This window comes from Colias croceus, chromosome 20 (genome assembly GCF_905220415.1).
Source record: "Colias croceus chromosome 20, ilColCroc2.1".
In the NCBI taxonomy this organism is placed as follows: Eukaryota; Metazoa; Arthropoda; class Insecta; order Lepidoptera; family Pieridae; genus Colias; species Colias croceus.
This window is the reverse complement of record NC_059556.1, coordinates 8473848-8497337: the sequence shown is the minus strand read 5'-3', so window position 1 is coordinate 8497337 and position 23490 is coordinate 8473848. Positions and strand designations below refer to the sequence as shown.

The 23490-nt window shown below is 33.4% G+C and overlaps 1 protein-coding gene across 2 annotated transcripts in view; it reads left to right on the top strand.

The window, feature by feature from the left end:
- The window catches only part of LOC123701097 (tachykinins), a 56576-nt gene that overhangs the window by 15681 nt on the left and 17405 nt on the right, over positions 1-23490 (top strand). Inside the window, exon 1 of one of the 2 annotated variants that reach the window (XM_045648537.1) lies at positions 13290-13336. The exons of the other annotated variant lie outside the window; for it this stretch is intronic. The gene's annotated coding sequence lies outside the window, so the exon portion shown is untranslated. Of the gene's footprint in view, positions 1-13289; positions 13337-23490 lie in introns of those variants that run through there. 2 annotated transcript variants of the gene reach the window in all.

The window sequence follows — 23490 nt, the reverse complement described above, 5'->3', positions numbered from 1 at the left end:
GTACAGGCCGTAGGACAGGGCTATCAACAATATAGTCATATGTATTGACCCGCGTGGCTCCGTAGATGCGGAATATCATGTTGGTTTTCGGAAAATGTGAAGGACTTAGAAAAAATAACATAAAAAAGTAGCAAAATTATTTTTCTGCGAAAAATTATTATAGTTTGCTTAGCAGGCAGTGTTCTCACTTAAAAAAAATATTATTGAAGCACAGAATACATAATAAGTAGTAGCCAAGGTAGTAGCTAAACGCTACAGAACGGACACTCTCCACCTCCCGCCAAAATTAAACACTTACCTCACCCCGCACGACCATGCTATAAATGGTCCGCATTTTTCTGCAAGGACGATACGCAACGAAGATTGACAACGTTAATCAAATTGACTTACAGTAATTTTATTATTTTGGATTAGTGATTATCGTTTTTCGTAGAAAATGGTTAGATATTGTGCTGTTTACGGATGTATTTCATCAGAAAAACGCAATTTTTTTTTACGCTAGTCAAAAATGTGCCAACCATAAAGCGTTAACACACACATTTGCAGTCTCTACAGTGCGACTGTCAAAACGATAATTTTGTATGGAGCGTCCGGGGTGTGATTGAAGTGAAACTTCTTTATCGGGGTTGGAAAAAATTTAGTGTAACATTTTTTCGTTACGCGTGACAATTTTCTGTTACGCGCCATCTTTTTCTTATCCCTACCACGCGTGATTCGACGTATTTCTGTAAAGTTGCATATAGTGAATTATTTTTTGAAAAATAAGGTCATAAAGAAGTTTCACTTCTTACGTGTGTACACAAGTACACGCACACATTTTTTATAATTTATAAAATATAGTGTTTTGACATAATTATGTTATTTTATTCTTGGGGATGAATGAAATTTAAAGTTTTTTTTTTATTTTTATATAATTATTGTGACATTAAATACTTAGTAATTTTATCACTAGAAGATAGAATCTGCAGGCGCCTGTATCCAGATCGGGGAGGTTGAATATTTTCTTCTTCGTCAGAACTAAAGTTAAAAGTTTTTTCGAGAAGATCAAATTCTATTCTTTCGATCTGAGTCATCATTTCTTGATTAATATCGGAATCATCCATGATGAAATAGGTATAATAAATTAATAGAAATGTTTGAAAAGAATAAAAAATACTCAAAACTTATAAAATGAGCGTATGTCGTAAACAGTCAGTCATGCGCAAACGCTTGCATTCGACTAATCAAGTGCGGCCGCGCGACGGGGGTGACCGACACCTCGACCCGCGCGGCTCCTTGCAACGGAAAACTCGCTTTTACGTCGCTAGGGGCCATGTCGGGCAATACTGATCGACATCGTATAACTGCTTAAATACCATTCAAAATCAATTTTTAATAATTTTCACATATTTTAAGACATAAAATAAACGTATTAATAAAATAAAAAAAATTGGCAAAATTTTATCAGAACTGTAATTTTTGGTTGGCCTGAGAGGAAATTTTGATGGCGGGCAGCGTTGTCCGACATGGCAGTTAACGTGTTAACTTACAATCAGACAGTTAACGCAAACTTTCGCTCATATTTACGATTCAAGGAATCTTGTGTCTCAGGAAATAAAAAAATGTGTGCGTGTACTAGTGTACACACCTGTGGTACACACGTAAGAAGTGAAACCTCTTTATGACCTTATTTTTCAAAAAATAATTTACTATATGCAACTTTACAGAAATATGTCGAATCACGAGTGGTGGGGATAAGAAAAAGATGGCGCGTAACGGAAAAATGTTACACTAAATTTTTTTCCAACCCCGATAAAGAAGTTTCACTTCAAAAATAAGTTTACAAGTTACAAGTTCTATTAACTTTTTGAATGAAATTATTTTTTATTGAAGCGTTTTCTTTCAATCGTCCAAAGTTCCCTTTTATAGGCGTTTTATAATCCGAGTTGTGCTTTCCTTTGTTAAACAATTAGATATTTATGAAGTTCTCTGTTAAATCTGCTTAAGAGGCTTTTATCTTATTACTAGCTTCCGCCCGCGACTCCGTTCGCGCGGAAAAATTAAGAAACATTAAGATTTATTTTTTTCTACGTATTTTTCCGGGATAAAAAGTATCCTATTTTATGCCCAGGATAATAAGGTATAATTATACCAAGTTTCATCGAAATCGAACCATTAGTTTTTACGTGATGCCTTCACATACAGACAGACAGACAAAAATTTATTTAATCACATATTTGGGTTTGGTGTCGATCCAGTAACACCCAGTAACCCTGGTATTTATTTTTTCAATATTTTCAATGTACAGAATTGACTCTTCTACAGATTTATTATATGTACTTATATATAAATATTAGAACTGCGGAATGTAGGTCATATTTCGATCAACGAACTACTACTCAACTGGTAATGGTTACCTTAGACCTAAGTTGATGAAAATTTTATGTAGGCGGTAATGGAAAAGCTATGAAAATATTTGTATCAGTTTTATAGTTTTAACGTGTTTCAAAATAAAATATCTACGACGTAAAATATATTTAAAAAAAAAACTATTTTTCAATCATTAGATACTTTTATACAGCAAAACTATGGTCCTTTAAGACAAAGAGATATTGCCTATTGTTTATACAAATATTATTATTATTTAATGATAATATTCATTGAAATATATTCATAATACTAATTTACATAATAATATTATCCCTTGAAATCCGTTTATTAAAAGTTTGAAGGAAAAAGGACAAGTGTGGGTCGGCTAATTACTGTCGCGTTAAAGCGTACTAATCCTTTATTACGTGTTTTGCTTTAAATATAAATGTTATTTGCTTTTTTATTTAATCAAAATATTGCTTATTACATGTTAACACCGTACACATATTTTTTTGTGATTTAAAAATGTTTATACTTATTCCCTTGTTATTGGTTAAAATTTCATAATATTTTGGTAAACTTGGTACCTACATTTATTATTTACAGAATTGAACATTTTAAATGAACTATTAATTGTTAATTTTGTAATCACTTTGTCCTTTCTCATTTGTTTTTTGTTTATTCAAGAGTTTAATAAGCTTTTAATAAGATTATAGTTATGTTGTCTGTCTAACAGACAGTTTTAAGAATATCCTGATTTATCTAATCACGGCTGAATCTTACCTGAAACTTCTTAATTATTATGTAACTAGCTGATCCCCGCGTGTTCACCCGCATTACTCCGCTCCTGTTGGTCTTAGCGTGATGATAAATAGCCTATAGCCTTCCTCGATAAATGGGCTATCTAACACCGAAATAATTTTTCAAACTGGACCAGTAGCAAAGAGAATAAACCAGAATAAACCAGTAGTTAAGAACCAAAAAACCAGAATAAACCAGTAGTTCCTATGATTAGTGCGTTCAAACAAACAAACTCTTCAGCTTTATAATATTAGTATATAGATTAGCAGAAATTGTCCCTTAACTGCCCGGGAGAAATTGTTCCTTACAAATAATTTGAATTCAAATTTTTTATTTATGACTATGTAACCTATCAGAATTAGGAAGGTAGGTTTGATTAGGAAGGAATCTTGCAAAAGGAATCAACAAGAAACTCGATAGTTACTCACCTACACAATTTATTCAAACCACGACTACGACAACGGACTAAAAATAGACTAAGTCTAAATATTTTTCTATTGTAGATTTTTAAGAATAAAATGTTGGTACCTATTTACAAAAGTTAACAAGGTTGGTATGAGTCGAATATCGCCACGGGGTCTCCTTACAGTATATTTTAATACGGGGTTTGACATGACGGAGGTTTCATATTCATATTCGACCATATTACGAATTTATGTCGCTGGTGTATGCGTGTTTTTTTTTAATTTATACTGAGATTGAACAGGTTCTTATAGCAAAATTGTATCACAACGCCTTAAACCACACTAAGAAAGGAAAACTCCGTCTTGCCTGTATTTTTTCGACAAGGGTATTTTTAAATTGACCAATTCTATCAAGGGGAATCAATGGAAGTAAGTAGGTAATTTATCCCATCTGCTTGAATGTTCTAACGCATTTGTAACAAACATACAAACAAACGCTATATATATAATTACTTTAACCTCTTAACCTCTATCCATATATGAAAAGCACATGACACCACATCCTCAATATATTTGCTAAATTACGCATTCAGCCTGTGTTAATGTAATAAAAATAATTCAGAGTCCACTAAATATTTTAATAAATTCTCGCTCAGAGCAATCTGTGGGCAAACGAAGTTAGGCTCCTGACCGACAAACCTTCGGATACTCGGATGTTTAAACGTTGGATTTGTTTAATTTCTAATATACACTGTTATATGCAATTTGGGTATTGGAAGATCTGGGTTTGTTAGAATAGAATATTATTTAATATATATTTGTTGTGTGTGTCTAAAGAGATATTTTAAATTTATTATGAAGATGATTCTCAGAACTGTGACCGTACAGTAAAAGCAGTCAATGTAGGTATTGAAAAAAAATGGTTATGGTTTATGGTTGTCTGTAAAGTCGGTTTATAGACGATAATTGAACGTGACAACGTCCGATTGTGCTTCTTTGTCGCTCGTTCCGCGCTCTCGCTCGTACTTCCTTACATAGAACGCCTCAGATGAGTCAGAGCGAGGTAACGCCGCATGAGTCATGTTTTTTCGTGCGTGCAGCCGGCTTTATCGAATTACACGTTGTCAGTGTCACGTCAAAAATAAATACTTCACTTTCAATACTAAGTGACAAGACCGTCTAATAAACTATACAGTATTTTGCTTTGTATACAGGGTTACTTGTAATACACCGGCAACCTCGCAGGACAAGATAGCTTACATCATAAGCAACAACATTTGTTCTACGACTTTTGATAATTTGTTAGATTTTATTTTCATACAAAAATAAATATTAATTTAATTTTCCGTTTGAATATTATAAACTCTACGCCTCCCAAAAATTACGTAAACAAGAAACAAACGAGAGGGGGGAAGGGGGCGTCGCGTCGTCCATCTAATAATGAATAGAACATAGACTTACAAATGTTAGGAGAGTACAATAAAAGTTTAAAAAATCATTTAAAAATAATTTATTGCGTTATGCCAAAAGTCGTGGAACAAATGTTGTTACTTATGATGTTAGCTATCTTGTCCTGCGAGGTTGCTGGTGTTTTACAAGTAACCCTGTATAATAGTAATCAGGTTCCCATGAAGGTAAGTATAGTTTTATTAAAGAGTTATAAATACTTATTAAACACGAAAGAGTAACATTATAAGCGTCTAATATCGTTCTTTTTATAGAATAAGCAAGCAAATGGTTCAGCTAAGCGCCAAAGTTTGTATTAAATGCAAACACCAATACAAAACTTAGCACATTATGATCTTCGTTGAAGACTCATATGAATTTTTGACAAGTTTCTCGCAAAAGGCACTAGTTTATACTGCGACGATGTTTGTCTTATAAATATTGAATTTCACTTGTTTAGACCAATTTTAATTAATGGTATGTTTTAATATAATATTTTCTCGTGACATTGTTTAATTTAGAAAGCTCTATAAAGATCTTACAGTAATATCATCATCACAATGATATAAATAAATTTAATAATTATAGGTATTTTCGTAATTATTAGCCTGTTATTGTTCCCACTATAAAGACAGGCCTGATGAGGATTGAATGTCTTGAACTTTTAAAGACAATTAACATTAATACGGAATATTTCGTGAATGAATTACATTGCTTCTATTTAATTTCACAATATCACATGAGATTTTAAACACCAATGGTGTATTTGATTTAATATGCATCATGGAAGCGAAAAAACCCCGCTTGTTTTCGTTCCTTTGATGAAAAATTCCTTAATACTTATCTTATGCTAACATGGGAAGCAACATTTTTTTCAGATTCTACTTATGTTTAAAAAAATGATTTGATAACAGTTCTTTAATTTAATATAACCTGATTATAGAACATAATTATCGTAATGTATTTATATTTAATATTCTTTATTTGTGGAATGTATAAAATAATTCATTTATTTAAATAGCCCATTCATTTACTTTTCCACTTCAAAAATATCTAGAGCAAACATTTAGTAGCCGTACGTTTATTAAATAATTCAGTAGTTTTAGTTTAATTTATAAAACAAAGTTCAAGACGTGAAGTTATAAACAAATTCAAAGGCAAACACGAAAAAATAAAAAAGTATCGTATGAGTTAATAACAGGGTAAACGTAAGAAATTGAGTTGTTCCGAGCTTTGAAGAGCAAAGTTTGTGAGCGGAGATTTGAGACAATTCCAAAGTTCAGTTTACTTTGTAAGTGTAACGTTATTTTAGCTAAATATTTGAGTTTTATAGAGGTGAGTAAATTTCGTTGAATTAGGTTATTTTGTATAAACTAAAACCGTTCGAATAGAATGACTATCAGATATAGATACTTTATTGGACTAGGTATCTATAAAAAATATCAATACAATTATAATGAATATTAATTACTTTTATGAAGTAGATTTCTTAGTACATAATATTATATCAATCAGGAATATTGTAATTAGAAAGATGTGTATCCAATTTATGAATTATGTTGAATTTTATTTGGCTATAATTAATGATCTGTCATTTCGAATTAAATTATATTCGCCATCACTCTTCTATCATCATATTAAATTTTCTCGTTTATACCCCGTTCCAGGATTTCGTGGTAAACAGTAATTCACGATATAAATTGTAGGTTAAAGGACTCGATTCTCGGTCAGCTTTCATTGCATAACCCTTATTCATGGTTCGTTGTTTAATAGTTACATCTTTAATATATTGTTAGACGTAACTTTTGATTTAATATTTTTGTGGATGAATAGTTGTCAACATAGTTGTCATTATTTCAAGTCTGAACATGCTTAGCTGTCGAATACTATAAAAAGCCGCTTTCCTTTGTCTCGTGGCGCATTCGTACGAATCGTGCCTACGGGCTCGGACGTTGTTTATACGACGTTCGACCCAACTACCTTCACTTTGCTAATAGTCGTTGACTTGCTGCGTTTTGTTATCAACTACCTACATCAATTAGGTAGCTGTGTAGAATCGCAGTACATTCTTATTACATTCAAATTAATATTTAACCCGGCCTCGCGTGTTATTTCTTAGATCAGAAGCGGGATAGAATTCAAGCCCATACTTTTTAAATGTGTTTGAGTTTACGTAGTTTTGTAACGGCATACTGGCATTTGTGTTTTTTCGTGCGTAGTGTAAAGTAAAAGTTTGTTACGTGGATTATTGTAACGGGAATGTAGTTCATCGAAGGAGTTGTGTGTGCTATCCGGACTGCGCCCTGCGGTCCGGGGTAGTTGAGCCTTCATTTGTGTTAAGCGAACGTCGTGCCTATGTCACAAATGAGTAGGCGTTGTTCCCATGATACGCGAACGTAGTGCCTATGTCATGTGGATGTGGTTGTTGTTCTGTAAGGTCAGTGTGGCCGAGGCAGGATGGTTGTGTAATCCCGAGATGAACTGCCGTTGTACTGTAATACGAGAAAAGGCGTACGAGGACGTACGATTGTCAGTATGGCCGTGTTAGACGTAACTTTTGATTTAATATTTTTGTGGATGAATAGTTGTCAACATAGTTGTCATTATTTCAAGTCTGAACATGCTTAGCTGTCGAATACTATAAAAAGCCGCTTTCCTTTGTCTCGTGGCGCATTCGTACGAATCGTGCCTACGGGCTCGGACGTTGTTTATACGACGTTCGACCCAACTACCTTCACTTTGCTAATAGTCGTTGACTTGCTGCGTTTTGTTATCAACTACCTACATCAATTAGGTAGCTGTGTAGAATCGCAGTACATTCTTATTACATTCAAATTAATATTTAACCCGGCCTCGCGTGTTATTTCTTAGAATATATAAATCTCGTGTCACAATGTTTGTCCTCAATGGACTCCTAAACCACTTAACCGATTATAATAAAATTCGTACACCATGTGCAGTTCGATCCAACTTGAGAGATAAGATAGTTTTTATGGAAAAAAACGTAAACATGTAGGTACCACGGGCGAAGCCGGGGCGAACCGCTAGTATATTATAGCAATTAAGGTTAATGACAACCTCGTGGAATATTTTAATTCAATGCGAGCATCTTGCAGACATACGTGTATTAAGATCTCATTTAAGATATAAATAAATATTTTAATAATATTTATAAGAAATATAACGACGTAGTGCACTTATAATAATTAAAACGTATCTTACTAAAATCTTCATTTATACATATTCCATCCAATATCCATCATTACAAACGCGTGGATGAATCGCAGTTTTCGCCATACAAATCGTATAGAATGCATTCAATTCGTACATTTCCAACATTGATTTCAATAAAAGGTTTCGTCTTTATCCATTTAACCGGAAAGATTAGAATATTCATTAATATTCATTAATATCGCTTGCTGACATTCGGTATTTTTAAGTTGAATATTATGAGGTCGTACGTATGATTGACGATATTATTTAATCTTTTTAATTTCCCTGTACCTAATATATGGGTATATATGTAAAAAGCACAATGTGCTTCAGGAGACAGTTAGGGATGCAAGTTCGTCTTTCCTCTGTCAGTATCTGAATACAGAGCCAATCAAAACATTAAAATTTAATCTAATATATCTAGGTTACATTTAATTTTATATAGCATACATAAAACTTTATTTCTACAAATTAAATTGTGAAAAATGAACCGGCGAACTTAGAAACGAGTACCGAAGATCAATCTTTGAACTTTCTACGTTAACCAGCTTTAGTTCCAAATGATCGAACAACGTTAGCAACTGTATCTGACAAGAGTTGATTCCACTTTATTACTTTTTTAGGTAATATAACAAATAAATAAAATATTTTATCGATATGTATATTATAGGGAAAATTGGGAATGATTAAGCCAGGTGTTCTTATTACTCGTATATTGTCATCCATACTAATATTATAAATGCGAAAGTAATTACTCTGTCTGTCTGTCTGTTACTTAATCACGCCATAACTACTGAACCAATTTGCATGAAATTTGGTATAGAGATATGTATTTTGATACCCGAGAAAGGACATAGGCTACTTTTAATACCGGGAAATAGGATAGGTTTTATCCCGGAAATCCCACGGGAACGGGAACTATGCGGGTTTTTCTTTAACTGCGCGGGCGAAGCTGCGGGTGGAAAGCTTATAGTAGGAAATATGTATATAAGACTAGGGAGTTGATATAAATAGTGATATTGAAGGAATTTACCTTCAAATAATTCCCCTATTTATAAAAGTCTGTGTTTATGTACTTACCTGCATACACTGATGGGTTTGAATGAAATTTTTGTTATGAGATACGAGATTAATATTACCCAGTTATTTCGCAATATCGTATTTTTAAGATATTTGTGCTGTTGGTTATAGTAGAACAGTATATTATCATCCTCTTCGAATGTACTCATTGAACACCATCTACATCTACTGCATCCCGAAAGCGTGCAAAAAATGTGCAGTCGTAACAAAATACAATTTCTGCAACTTCACCTACCTTATTTATTTATTTATTTATTATAAACAATTAGATGACAGAGATCCATTAATGTTCGAACGTGACCACAGAATACATAATAGTAGCTACGTGGCTTAACTATGTTCTTTGTACGTGAATTATAAGTCGTATCGTAATCAATGATATTATAGTTTATATTATATACAAATCGTAATCGATTTTTTATACTGTACTTCTCTGTAAGCATTATTAGGGTTTTATGAATTTCTCCTTCACATATCTTCAAGTCACGAGCGCTCTCTGTGTGGGTCAACAGTTCTTAATTGCCGTATTTCACGCTCCCCCTTTATGTCCCAGTGACATCTGTTTACTGCCGGTTTTACTAGCTGATTCTATTTTTATTTTGCCATAGATATATTGTGCTGAATGAGATGTATGTGGGATATTTAGTTGGTCTTCGTAATTGGTTCAAAAGGCGTTTTGAATTATAGTTTATGGTACACATTTTTTTTAATTTTCGAATTTTATTGTAACAAAGAAAAGTGATTTTTACTCTTAAATTCATTATTTTTTAATTTAAACTTAAAATACACTAATATCAAATTTCTATACAATATATTTCAATTCATCATTCATTTTCACCAGACTGGTGGTACGAAATACTAATAAATTTTTTAAATCCATCTTACTACAGTGCTACGAAGTGCTACGGCGCTACGCTACAGATGACGTCTACGGCGAGTGGGAGTTCTCAAATATAAATCCTACTCATTTACTCACTATCGTTATCAAATCATTTGAGCTATTTGAATAATCTAGTATCATATTTTTACTGCATGATTTAGGTACTAAATGTTTACAATCCCAATTTATTACTTATTGTCATGCTTATATTTTAATTGGTAGGAATTTCAGTGAAGAAGTGGTTACTTACGAACAAGATAATAATTATGCTATATTTTATTCTATGTTTTGATCAAAATACAATTATTATAGATTATTTAAGATGAGTATTAATTGATTTAACTGAAGTTTATAAAACTTTGTAATAATTTAAAGAGCCGTACCCTCAATACTCCAGAGTCTGTGGTTGTTCATGGGCGGCGCCAATCATCGCTTTCTGTCCGGTGACGCGCAAGTTCGTTTGCATAAAATACATAAAAAAAAATAAAACACTCTTGAATATTAACGAGCTGTTACTAAGTAATTTTAAAAACCATCAAACTACACGCAATGTATAGACCAGAGAGGCAATTAGAATTTTTTAAATAAAAGCTAAATAATAAAGACTAGCTCATCTAGAATTCTATGTCCTAATATCGCACTGTAGTTTTCAACTATAGTGGCCATAAACCATATATTTTAAACTACATCGAATGAGATTTTATTAAGTTAATAGTTATTTAAAAGCCGAGTTTTATGACGTTTCCTGCAAGTAAGTGATTTGCTTTTTAACCAAGAATAAAAATGCGGTTTTTATCTTTATTATCAAAGCAAAAATTTGTCAAGAAATATAGATTGTTTATTATAACGCATGAATACTATCTGTGTATATTATAGAAAATTATACTCAATCATTATTTGATGACAATTGACAACATTCATGCAAAATCAAGTTAGGCTCACCGCTACTAACATTTGCCTTCTAATTATAATATGCTAGTAAATATATGTTACGAAAGCCAATGTTTCTACGTATTATTAATGTGTACTATACAAGGAAATAGTAACTAACACTAATTAAAAAGTCAGTAGTTCCACCTCATAGATAAACATAAAATACTTATTATACCTTCGCAATTCATCAAATACTAAAACTAAACGAAGAAAATCTATTCCATTAAGAAACTGTACTCATGTCCTCAGAAACCATGATGTTATGAACAGTTTCATAAACTTGAGTGCGGCAAGGATACCTTCTACACGTATAAAAATGTTCCCTTTCAAAGGTCATGTCTTTATGCAGTGAAAATGTTTTTCATTTATTTTTCAGTATTAAATTAACTGTAAACTAATAGTAAAAGTATTTTTACTTGGAAACTCATGTTCACAATTATTAAATAAACATTTTATTTATATTTCTTTAATTAATTGAATATGATTGTATATTTATTCTAATAAAAATAAAGGAATACAAGTGATTTTAAATAAAGTTATTGAAACCATATTTTATCATAGTTCAGGTATGGCATCAATCATATTTTATAGAAGATGACAAAATTATTAGTAATTGTTTCAATATTTGTTTTAACACGTCTTTAGATTGAATTTTAAATATAAATTTATCCCACAATCATTCTAGTACATTAAACTACATAAATATCTAGACCTAATTAGAAAATAATTAAATCAGAAGCACAGATTATGCAAATCATCTAAATCGTAATATTCACAAACTTTTGACTCGTAACTTTTGCCCAGAATAATATAATATTATCTGTGCCTAAGTCATTTGACAATCCACGTGTGTGACCTAATTGTAGGGATAATAGTCATAATTTCATATATTGGAACCCTCATGACGAATTTCTAGTTTTCGTTCGCTCGGGATTATTTAACCCCTCGACCGTTGGCGGCTAGAAATATTACCATGTACCTTTTCATTTGTTTAATTTATGGTTAAGCAATGATTAATTTCCTCATTATAATTCTAATTCTAAACTTAACATCTGGTAATAGCCAGGGTCAAACAGATATTATGTAGGTGAAAGTTATTAAAACGGCTAGTGTTGCGTTCAGAACATATTTTTATATAACTAATCCGTCAATTAAAATAATGTATGAAGATTTTCATATTACAATGATTTATTAATAGACAACGATGCAATCTATAGATTTCTAAATGTCTATCATATATTTATTTATTAAAAACAAATGACAAATATACATTAGAACATACTAAAAACATAAACGATATTCAATATTTTCAACAACGGGTAATTCAGTACGTCGATTATTAGGTACATACATACATGATGACATTGAAGTTATCTTTCGTACAATGGTCCATAAACCCCATTAAGATAGTGTATCTGATAATATGTCCATTAATGGGATCATCACACGGTTCCAATTGAGTATTCGCTTGTAAAGGGCTAATGTATGGGTTTTTTTATTCATTGGACAGTCGGGTAGAGAAGTGAGAAGAGTAATAATAAAAAACAGATTTTCAAGACATACGTTTACATGTAATTATAATGATTCAAATTTTAGTCGATAATTAGATCATTATAGTACATTATTCATTGGTTATTCTGTTCTCAAATTTTATTCTGTTACTCACAGCCAAACAGTCTAGGAGGAGAAAATGATCAATTTATTTTGCGGTACTTTAATTGTCAATATTTATTCATCGTTTTAGAACTTTTACTGAACGGTAGCGGCGATACGTTTAGCCAATATTATGCTGGGCTTGTATTTATATTAATAATAATCAACGGACTGATTGGATAGAGATCTTAAAATCGATTTTATAGTAAAAGAGATAAATAGATTTAAATATTAACATCAACTTTATTTATAAGATAACAATATCGAGCTTTCTGACTCGAGCAATACAACTCGACAATACAAGAATGTAACATGTTATAGATCTCGTTTTTTGAAAGACTCTTTGAAGAAAACAAATTTCCAATCCATTGTATTCATACAATCAATAAATAATTAAAAATATTTCACGGTGCATATGCAATTCACACGTGCAAATGAAAATCTATATTTGGTTTACAATTTTTGTTGACGAGCGTTGTTGGCAATATTTATACAAGATAACAGTTGAATCTGCAATCAGTTTTTATCTACTTCAGTACGCGACTGTACTTGTGTTTGGGAAAACAACGGATTTAAGGTAAAGCTTTTTAATTTTTTATACTTCAAGTTAAAGGATACATTTTAAGTGCACGAGATTTAATTGTGTGCTTTTAATTAATTTAAAATTCTTTTTACAAAAAATGGTTGCTTTAATATAAATTTTAAAGATGCACAAGCTACGGGTACAATTCTTTAAAATAAATACATTATAAAAAAAGTAAAATGTTTATGAATTAAATAGATATAACTTCCACGTTTTAAAAGCAATGTAATGATTCAACGATAAAAAATATTAATCAAAACGACACTAAAATCGAGGTATGCCCGAAATACGTACGGTAATAATTATAGATACATAGTGAAGCATTTGTTAACAATGACTTCCCATTGTAACGTTTACGTTTAGAACCAATTAGCCCTTATTTTATAACAACCTCTTAACTGTTTGAAAAATAATTATAATATCAATTAAACTTCAGGATTACTCCCACCGTATTTAAAGCTTTTGTTTGGAGTAAATATTGGAATATTGAATGGGAATTGATAAAGTTTGATGATATTGTAGAGAGCGGTGTGAAAAGATCTGATGGGCTACTTTTTTCTTTTGTCTTATATGAATAGACTTCCTCGAATAAATTTGATAAATGCGGGTACCCATTTAACAAAGGTTTGTTGCTATGCTTAAAATTGGTAATCAATTTATATTTAAATTTTACAAAATTAGAACAAACTTGTAATGAATACCTTCATTATATCTAAAAATTTAAAGCTCTTTCGGCACATTACGGACGAGATTTATAAAAAACTAGCTTACCGCCCGCGGCTTCGTCCGCTTTTTCTAGAACTTAATAAATTATACTTAAACCTTCCTCTTGAATCACTCTATCTATTAAAAAAAACCGCAACAAAACCCGTTGCGTAGTTTTAAAGATTTAAGCATACAAAGGGACAAAGGGACAGAGAAAGCGACTTGGTTTTATACTATGTAGAGATGAAGAAAAACTACCTTTAAATTTATGTGTGCTTTTCGTCACTTATATAATTTTTGATGCTCATGAAATGGGTGACATGATGCCATGATCAAAACCTTGATAAAAAGCTAGTAATCCTTATTCTATGACATTCTTTTTTTTTCGTGTGGGTAGGTGGAAAAGTGTAGACGTTTCGTAATTTTACTGTATCATTTTAAATTGTTTTTAATGTTAAGTGAGTGTGTTTTTACATACATGCATTAAATTATAACTACCACTACCAACCAGTAACTGTCTCCTATAAAATAAATCATATAACACCACTATCTACAACATATACCAATAACCTGTTGGGCAACATAACCACAAAATGGAATCAATCTCACAGAAGATGGCTGAAATGACTGAAATGTTTACTTATAAGATGGATGAGTTCCAACGGGATCTAAAAAATAATAACTCAGCAACTAGAATTCCATCTGAGAAACTTGCATCAGAGTTTCATGTGTTTAGAACTTTTGTCATGTCATCCTTGTCATGCCTCCAGTCGCAGGTTAATCTTTTGAATCAGCTTTATGACCAACAAGAAATGCGGAGTAGACGCAAGATGCTTCTAATACATGGTGTAACAGAGTCAAAAGATGAAAATCCTAGTGAGTGTGTTTCAAAATTAATATCCGATCATCTTGAACTAACTACAATTGTACCCGAGGCATTCTCCCGTTGTCACAGGATGGGTGTAGCAAAAACGGATAAACCACGTCCAATCCTGGTTAAGTTCCAAGATGCGAAACTTCGTAATCAAGTTTGGCTGGCTAAGACTAAACTCAAAGGTACAGCTATAACATTATCTGAATTTCTCACCAAGTGCCGACACGAAGTATTTATGGCTGCAAGAAAAAAAATTGGTGTGTCAAAGTGTTGGACTAAAGATGGGTCCATTTTTGTGATCAATGCTGATGGTGTTCGCCAACGAATAAGCACAATTGCTGACATAGACGCTTTACAACCACAAAATTTAGATGGTGAGGGACAAACCATTTCTGCTTCCGCTTGCACTTCTCAGAGGTTATTGACTCAACAAAACTCCAGGGCCAGAAGAGTGCAAAAACAAATTAAGTAGTATGTCTTTTATTATTTAACAATGAAGTGTACGATACTGGGTCAAGTTTTCTTTTCTTCTTTTGTTATTTCTTTATTCTAATGCTTACTTTTCTACAGAAACTTTTTATATGTTTTCTATAATGATACATACTCTTAGTTTACACATATTTATTTGATTCATTCAATAGTTTTTCATATTCATAGTTTTACCATTGTCATAGTTTCTTTTGGAACTGTTACCTATAATGTTTCTAACATAAATTTAGTTTGTTTAATGTGTAGTAGAATATTACATTGTATGAAACACTATCACTGTCAATCATAGCGATTTATTATTTGTTTTAAAGGTGAAGATGCTGTAATTCTGGCTGAAGTTTAATTAGTATAGATAAAATTCTTCAAATCTGTGAGCACATAATAACTTAGTATATTAGTATTCATAAATCATAAGCATAGTTTATAATTGTTATTCATTTTCTTTTGTAAATTGTTTGTTTACATTGAGCAAGTGTATCTTTAATATTTATTGTCTTATGTCAAGTGCTGTCAAACTTTTATTGTTTAATGTTGTTAGATGTCAGTTGTTATTTGACAATGTGTACAGTGTTCTTGGTGTTGTCATTTTTATAAATTATACTGGAAGGTTCTGGTAAATTCAAAATTTTAGTTTAATTTAAGAAAAAAACTATAATCAAGTTAAGTATTGCAAATATAATATATATATTTTATTAGTATTTCATAGTAACTGCATCTTTTATATACCTATTATTTTGTTTTGCATTTGTAATTTAGTGTTTAATTTTGTTTATAGTATCTATTATTTTGCACTGTAACTTATTACTGTTAAACTTAAAGGATAATTTATTTATATATATATACACATTAAGGTTTGTAATATAAGTATAATAATGTCATCCAATGAGAGCATTATGAGCGACGAGTTCGTGTCATTACCATCAGTCTCTGACTGTTCAATGGAAAGTTTTCTCAGTAGTACGTCCTATATTCCTCTTAATACGTCACTAAATAGTTATTTTCCTTCAACCTCTAAAACTTTTAATGTCGTACATATTAACGCACAGAGCATTCCGGCACATTATACTGATTTCCTAGCCTCATTCGAGTCGAGTAATGTCCAAGCTATCCTTGTATCGGAAACCTGGCTGAAGCCCTCCTTACCTTCCTCCTGTTACTCTTTACCCGGTTTCCATCTGATACGTAACGATCGTGCCTGCAGGGGCGGAGGAGGTGTCGCTATTTATCTACGCAATCACATGCCGTTCACTATTATCAGCTCTTCGCCAGAACCCACACCTGCAGCCACGGTCGAATACCTTTTCTTAGAGGTCTGCATTTCCCACACTAAAATTTTATTAGGCGTTATCTATAGTCCTTCCTCTTCCATAGACTATTTTCCTACTTTTGATGATCTCCTTCTTAATCTTTCTCCTTCATACAGTCACACCATAATTATGGGTGACTTCAATACCTGTTTGCTAAAAAATGACTCTCGCTCTAATAAACTACTATCTATTGTGGACTCCTATAATCTTCACATCCTCCCTCTTAATCCCACGCATCATTTCCCTAACTGTGCACCTTCCTTGCTTGACCTTATAATCGTATCCAACATAGACTTTATCTCTCAGCATGGACAGTGTGCAGCAGATGCCTTCTCCTATCACAATCTTATCTTCCTTTCCTACAAACTCCGTCCTCCCAAATCCAAGCCCCAAATTGCTATGCAGCGAAGTTTTGGTCGTATGAATCATGAAAATCTCTGTGCTGATGCGATTAAGATGGATTGGAATGCAGTACAATGCTGTGAAAACCTTAATGATAAAGTAATGCTATTTAACTCCTTTCTTACGCAGCTCTACGACATTCACGCTCCAGCACGTCCAGTGAAGCTAAAACACTTGCCTGCACCTTGGCTCACTGAGGAAATTAAATCGCAACTGAACTTAAAAAACCAAGCCAAATCTCAATTAAAATCGTGTCCTTCTGATGAGGCGAGGGAGAGGTATGTAAGACTGAGGAATCGTTGCAATACTGTGTGCCGGGATGCACAGCGCCGCCATATTCATTCATCCATTGAAAATGGTGATCCATGTTTTGTGTGGAAATTTCTTAAAACGCTTGGAGTAGGCAAACAACCTAAAGTGTCATCTACGAACCTGAATATCGACCAGTTAAATGCACACTTTTCCACTCCTCCAGTCCTGTTTGACAGTGTCGATAAACAGGCTACCCTTAATCTCCTTTCATCCTTACCTTATTCTTCTGATAACCCTTTTAACATCTCACCTTTCACCGAATGCGATGTTAAGAAGAACATATTATCCATATCTTCTAAAGCTGTCGGTTGTGACAATATTAGCCGTGCTATGATCGTTCCTATCCTTGACATCATCCTTCCTACAATCACCAACATCCTTAACCACTCTATCTCGTCCAGCACATTCCCTGAAGTTTGGAAAGACGCCAATGTTATCCCACTTCCTAAGAAATCGAATGCTAGCTCACTATCTGATTACCGTCCTATATCCATTCTTCCTTTCCTCTCCAAAGTTCTTGAAAGACTTATCCATCACCAATTAAGTATTTTCCTAAACTCGAACTCCATACTCAATCCTCTACAATCCGGTTTCCGCCCCGGGCATAGTACGGCTACTGCTTTAGTAAAAATAACTGATGACATTCGGTTAGGTATGGATAATAAGCAGCTCACGATACTAACATTGCTAGATTTTAGTAATGCATTTAATTGTATTGACTATGACGTACTTTTGAGTGTGCTGCGTTCTATCAACATATCTGCGTCGGTGTTAGAGTGGTTTCGTAGCTTTTTGCATGGTCGCCGGCAGAGGATAAAGCTAGACGAGTCCATCTCATCCTGGAGTTATCTGACTGCAGGTGTACCACAAGGTGGTGTCCTCTCTCCTCTTCTTTTCTCACTTTTCATAAACTCCATTACGAGCAACATTTCATCCCGGTACCACATGTATGCTGATGATCTCCAGATTTATATACATTCTTCTTTGTCGGATTTGCCTGCAGCCATTCACTCAACTAATACTGATCTCGATTATATCGTTAGGTGGAGCAAGCTGTATGGCCTTAAAATTAATCCCCACAAAACGCAGACTATTATTATTGGAAGTCCGCAGTTTAAGTCAAAAATTGTATGGGATAATTTACCATCCGTTTACGTTGACGACACTAAAATCCCTTTCAGTCAGTCTGTTAAAAACCTAGGTGTCCATATAGACTCTACACTTTCCTGGCATGAGCACATGAAACATGTTAGTAAAAAGTTATTTGCGGCATACCACTCCCTTAAGCGATTACGAAATTTTCTTCCGATTCCGACCAAAATTTTGTTAGCGCAATCACTCCTTCTTCCCATCCTCGACTACGCTGATGTCAGTTTCTGTGACCTAGCTGGAATCCAGCTTGATAAGCTTGAGCGATTTCAGAACTTATGCATCCGTTTTATCTTCGGGTTGCGTAAGTATGACCATGTCTCTGCTTATCGTCGCAGGTTGAAATGGCTACCTATCAGATATCGCCGGGATGCTCATGTGCTGCATCTGTTGTACGGAATATTATTCGATCCCAGAACCCCACCCTACTTAAAAAACAACTTTGAGTACGCAAGTAATCACGGATTAAATCTGAGATCCAGTGATACTTATCTCCTTAATGTACCCACACATAAAACTAAATTTTTCAATTTCTCATTTACAGTGAAGGCTATTAGACTATGGAATGACTTACCAATAGCTATACGCAAAGCGAGATCCATCGATGCTTTCAAAAACTTGCTTTTTAATCACTACATCTCTTTAATTAAGTGATGACCTTATATATTTATGTACTTTCCCTTATCTGTATTTATTTGTTATAATTATTATTATGTATATATTTATATTGTATACATTTATTAATGTCGCAAAATGTATAGTTACTATATTTTATTTATTTTTATGTATTTATTGCTTCAGTGCTTCAGTATACACCACCTACCTGTATTCGTTGTTTTTGTCATTTCTTTCCTTGGTTGGGTTACCTGGAAGAGATGGCTCTGTAGCCATAAGGTCGCCCATTGTGCAATTTATGTGTATTCTTTTTTATGTAATGTCTGTAATTTGGTGTGTACAATAAAGGTCTCATTCATTCATTCATTCATTGTTGATATAACTCTTATGTGTGAACGACCTTGGTATATTAAGCACTTACTTGTGCCCCAGCTCTCTTCGTAAATCATTGGAGTCATTAAAAGCACACACATTAGGTTCGTAGAATTTACAACCGGCGATAAGGGTACATAAATCTATGTGCTTATTATCTGTATAGATAAAACTCTATATGTTTTCAAAGGTTTTGTATACCCGCTTATTGTAGGCGTGCATGACCGTTGTTGATTTTTCATAAATTGTACTTGTGATTTCTTTATTATAAAATACTATCAGAGATATACAAAATTGCTATATAAGACCTTGTTTTTAACTCCTTTTTTTACTTTACCACAAAATTAAACGTATATTTTTCAATAGAGAGCTTAATGCTTATAGCAGAGCTTTTAAATTGTCCTACATAGCAATTAAGAAGTAATTAGCACCGGTGGTTTTTGGAACTTTTGTAGTTTAGATTCTACAAATAAAAATAAACAGTGACGTATGTCCACTATCCATATTGTTATCTATATAACCTTTTGATAAAAGAAATGTATACATTTTGGCAATGTACTTATTTATCGAACACCCACTAAACGTTTGTCACTAAAAGCTTAGTGAAAAGTGAATAACATATATTTGAAAATAATATACTAAGTTTTCAATAAAAATATATGGAGTACTTAAAAGCCCTAGTTTTGATTCTTAAAGAGGGTAAAAACATGACTGAACTATTACAAAAATGAAGTTTATAAAACATACAAAATAAACCTTCAGTTATTTTGTATAGAACTTGTAATACTTAAGATCTAACATCAATGCTTAGAGTAAACTGCAATATATCTCAAGGATAACCTCTCTAGGCGGCTTATTAAATGCATTTTCCAGGTATAAAGTATTGTGTTTAGAAACTACGTATCACATAAGGTATTGTTTTTCTAATTATTTATTTGAAAGCAAAGGGGCAGGTGGGCCACCTGATGTTAAGTGGTCACCACCGCCCATAAACACTATTAAACTTCATAAAATTTTAAAAATTGGTATTGTCTTTTCGTTCTTGTTAGGCTAGATAATCTATGACATCTTCATGAGTTTTCATATTATACCTACAATCGTGTTAAAGAAATACTTCGTGTTCACTAAAGAACTACACAAAGTTTTAGATCTTTCGCCATGTCTCATAAATCATAAAAAAATGGGTATTTTCAATAACTCATAGTGTATGTTACTGTAATTTTCCTCTACATCATAATATAAAAAAGGAAAGTAATTAAAACATATTAATTATAATATTTTCAGTAGTTTAAAACGAAAGAAAATACGCCTCTGAAATAACATAGTAGTAAGCAATGATAAAAGGTGAGCGAATGCAAGCCTATATTCTTTGTTTGCTTTTAATTTGTAATTTGTAACATTTTAATTACTTCGTCTTTTATATGAATATAGGAATGGATTTCAGTGAAATTTTATGATTCGTACCTACATTATAATAGTGATTGAATCATCAGTAAGATTTTTAAGATGAAAACGAGTTATTAAATTAAATAAAATATAAATTATTATTATTATTTTTTTTTTAATCTCCTCTAAACCTGCAATCTGCCTTATTAAGCATTAAGCGGGTGGTTAAAAGTTTTAATGTTGGCATGCATGGCAAACGCCCAGTGGCATCTCCATATAATATTTTCTATGATCAAGGTGAGTCTGATTCTACGGTGGAAGGAGGTCTTGAGGAGCTCTCCGTTTTATGCGCTTAAAAGTGCGAGTGGGCTTCATCATGTTCCAGACAAGTACGTTGGGATGATTTTTTATACGGCTTTTATATGTCTTAAGTTTCTTGAGAATTTCCTCTCTAACAGTTGGAATAAACAAGTCACGGTGAAGATGGCAATTGCTAATGAACCACGGGGCCCCAGATATGATACGAAGTATTTTTGACTGGAAACGTTGTATAATTTCCAGATTAGAGTGAGCTGCGGTGCCCCAAAGTTCAACTCCATATGACCAAATTGGTTTGAGGATAGACTTGTATAAAAGAAGTTTGTTGTTCAGTGAAAGGCCAGAGTTACGTGCCAAGAGCCAGTACAATTTGCGAAACTGTACACTAAGAGCTTTCCTTTTTGTGAATATATGTTTCTTCCATGTAAGACGTCTGTCCAAGTATATACCCAAGTAACGCACATCTTCTGACTGAGGAATTGTTATTCCGTTAAGTTGAACGGGTGGACAAGTATCGCGTCTAAGGGTAAATGTCACTTGCACCGACTTCGTTTCGTTGGCTTTTATTCTCCAGTCTTTAAGCCAAACTGAGACATCATTTAAGCTTTGCTGTAACATTTCCGAGGCAGATACAGGATCCTCATGCATTGCGATGAGAGCAGTATCGTCAGCAAATGTTCCAACGAGGACATTTTCTTTAGTCGGTAAGTCATAAGTATATATTAGATATAATACAGGACCCATTACGCTGCCCTGTGGAACACCAGCCTTAATTTCGTAGAGATTTGTTCTGTCGTCTCCATGCTTAACATAGAAGTGTCGTTGTTGAAGATATGACTTTATGATTAGGTAGTAGTTTATAGGTAAAGCTTGGAATATTTTATAAAGAAGACCCTCATGCCATACACGATCGAATGCCTGCTAAATGTCCAAAAATGCTGCTGAACAATATTTTTTGTGTTCGAATGCGTTATTAATCATCTCGACCAAACGATGGACTTGTTCAATCGTGCCATGACCTTTGCGGAAGCCAAATTGATGGGTCGGTATTAAATCAGATTTGGCTAGCAGTGGAGTCAGACGTTTCAGAATGAGAATTTCCAAGATCTTTGAGGCAACAGGTAGTAGACTTATGGGGTGGTAGGAGGACACGTTTTCTGGAGCCTTTCCTGGTTTGGGAATAAGTATGATTTCAGCCACTTTCCACTGAGGAGGTATGTATTCTCTTCGCAGTATAGCGTTATATATAGCAGTTAGTAAGGCAATGGCTACGGAAGGAAGTTCCTTCATGGCTTTAGTTGTTATTAAGTCATAACCAGGAGCTTTGTTTAAGCTAAGATTCTTGATTGTGGAGCGAACTTCACTTGCCGTGAACTTTTTTATGGGAGGTGAAAGCTGATGCGGTGTCGATAGAGCTTCTGTTACTTCAGGTATCTTACTAGAGCCGTCAGCAGAGTTCGGCGTGAACACTCGCGAAAGGTGCTGAGCAAACAAGATTGATTTTTCAGCGTCACTTTTGGCCCACGTGCCGTCATCCCGTCGAAGTGGTGATTGGAAAGATATTGGGCTTTTTAAAGATTTAGTTGTCTTCCACAAAGAGTAATCTGTTGCAGAGGTGGCATCTAAGCTGTGCAAGCGATTCTCTATTTCTATGTTCCTAATGTCTTCTAGAGTGTTCTTAACTTTCTTCGCTAGTTTGTTAAATTTTTTCTTATCTTCTGGATGTCTAGAGGTATGCCACTGTTTTCTTGCCTGTCTCTTTTTAAGTATTAATTCGGTTGCTATTTGTGGATACATGGGTATGATCTTAATATCTCTGTGTTTGGGCGTAGCTTTCCAGGCAGCAGTCTGAATGCAATTGTTAAAACTCTCGACAGCTGTGGTTATATCGTCATCTGATTTCAAGTTTATGTGTTTATCTATTGTGCTGACTATAATTTCTCGAAAGTATTCCCAGTTAGTTCTACGAGAATGAATCCTGCAAGGTTTTGTTACTTCCACAGGCTCATTATACAGTACGGCTATGACAGGTGTGTGATCAGACGATAGGTCGTATGTAGATTTGCAATGTAGGGAAGAGATAGGAAGACCTTTCGTTACGAAAAAATCGACCAGGTCAGGATTCTTCTTTGGATCGGAAGGCCAATATGTCGGTTTTCCAGTAGATGTAACGCATAGGTTAAGTTGCTCGACAGCTTTCTTTAGTTCACGACCCTTCG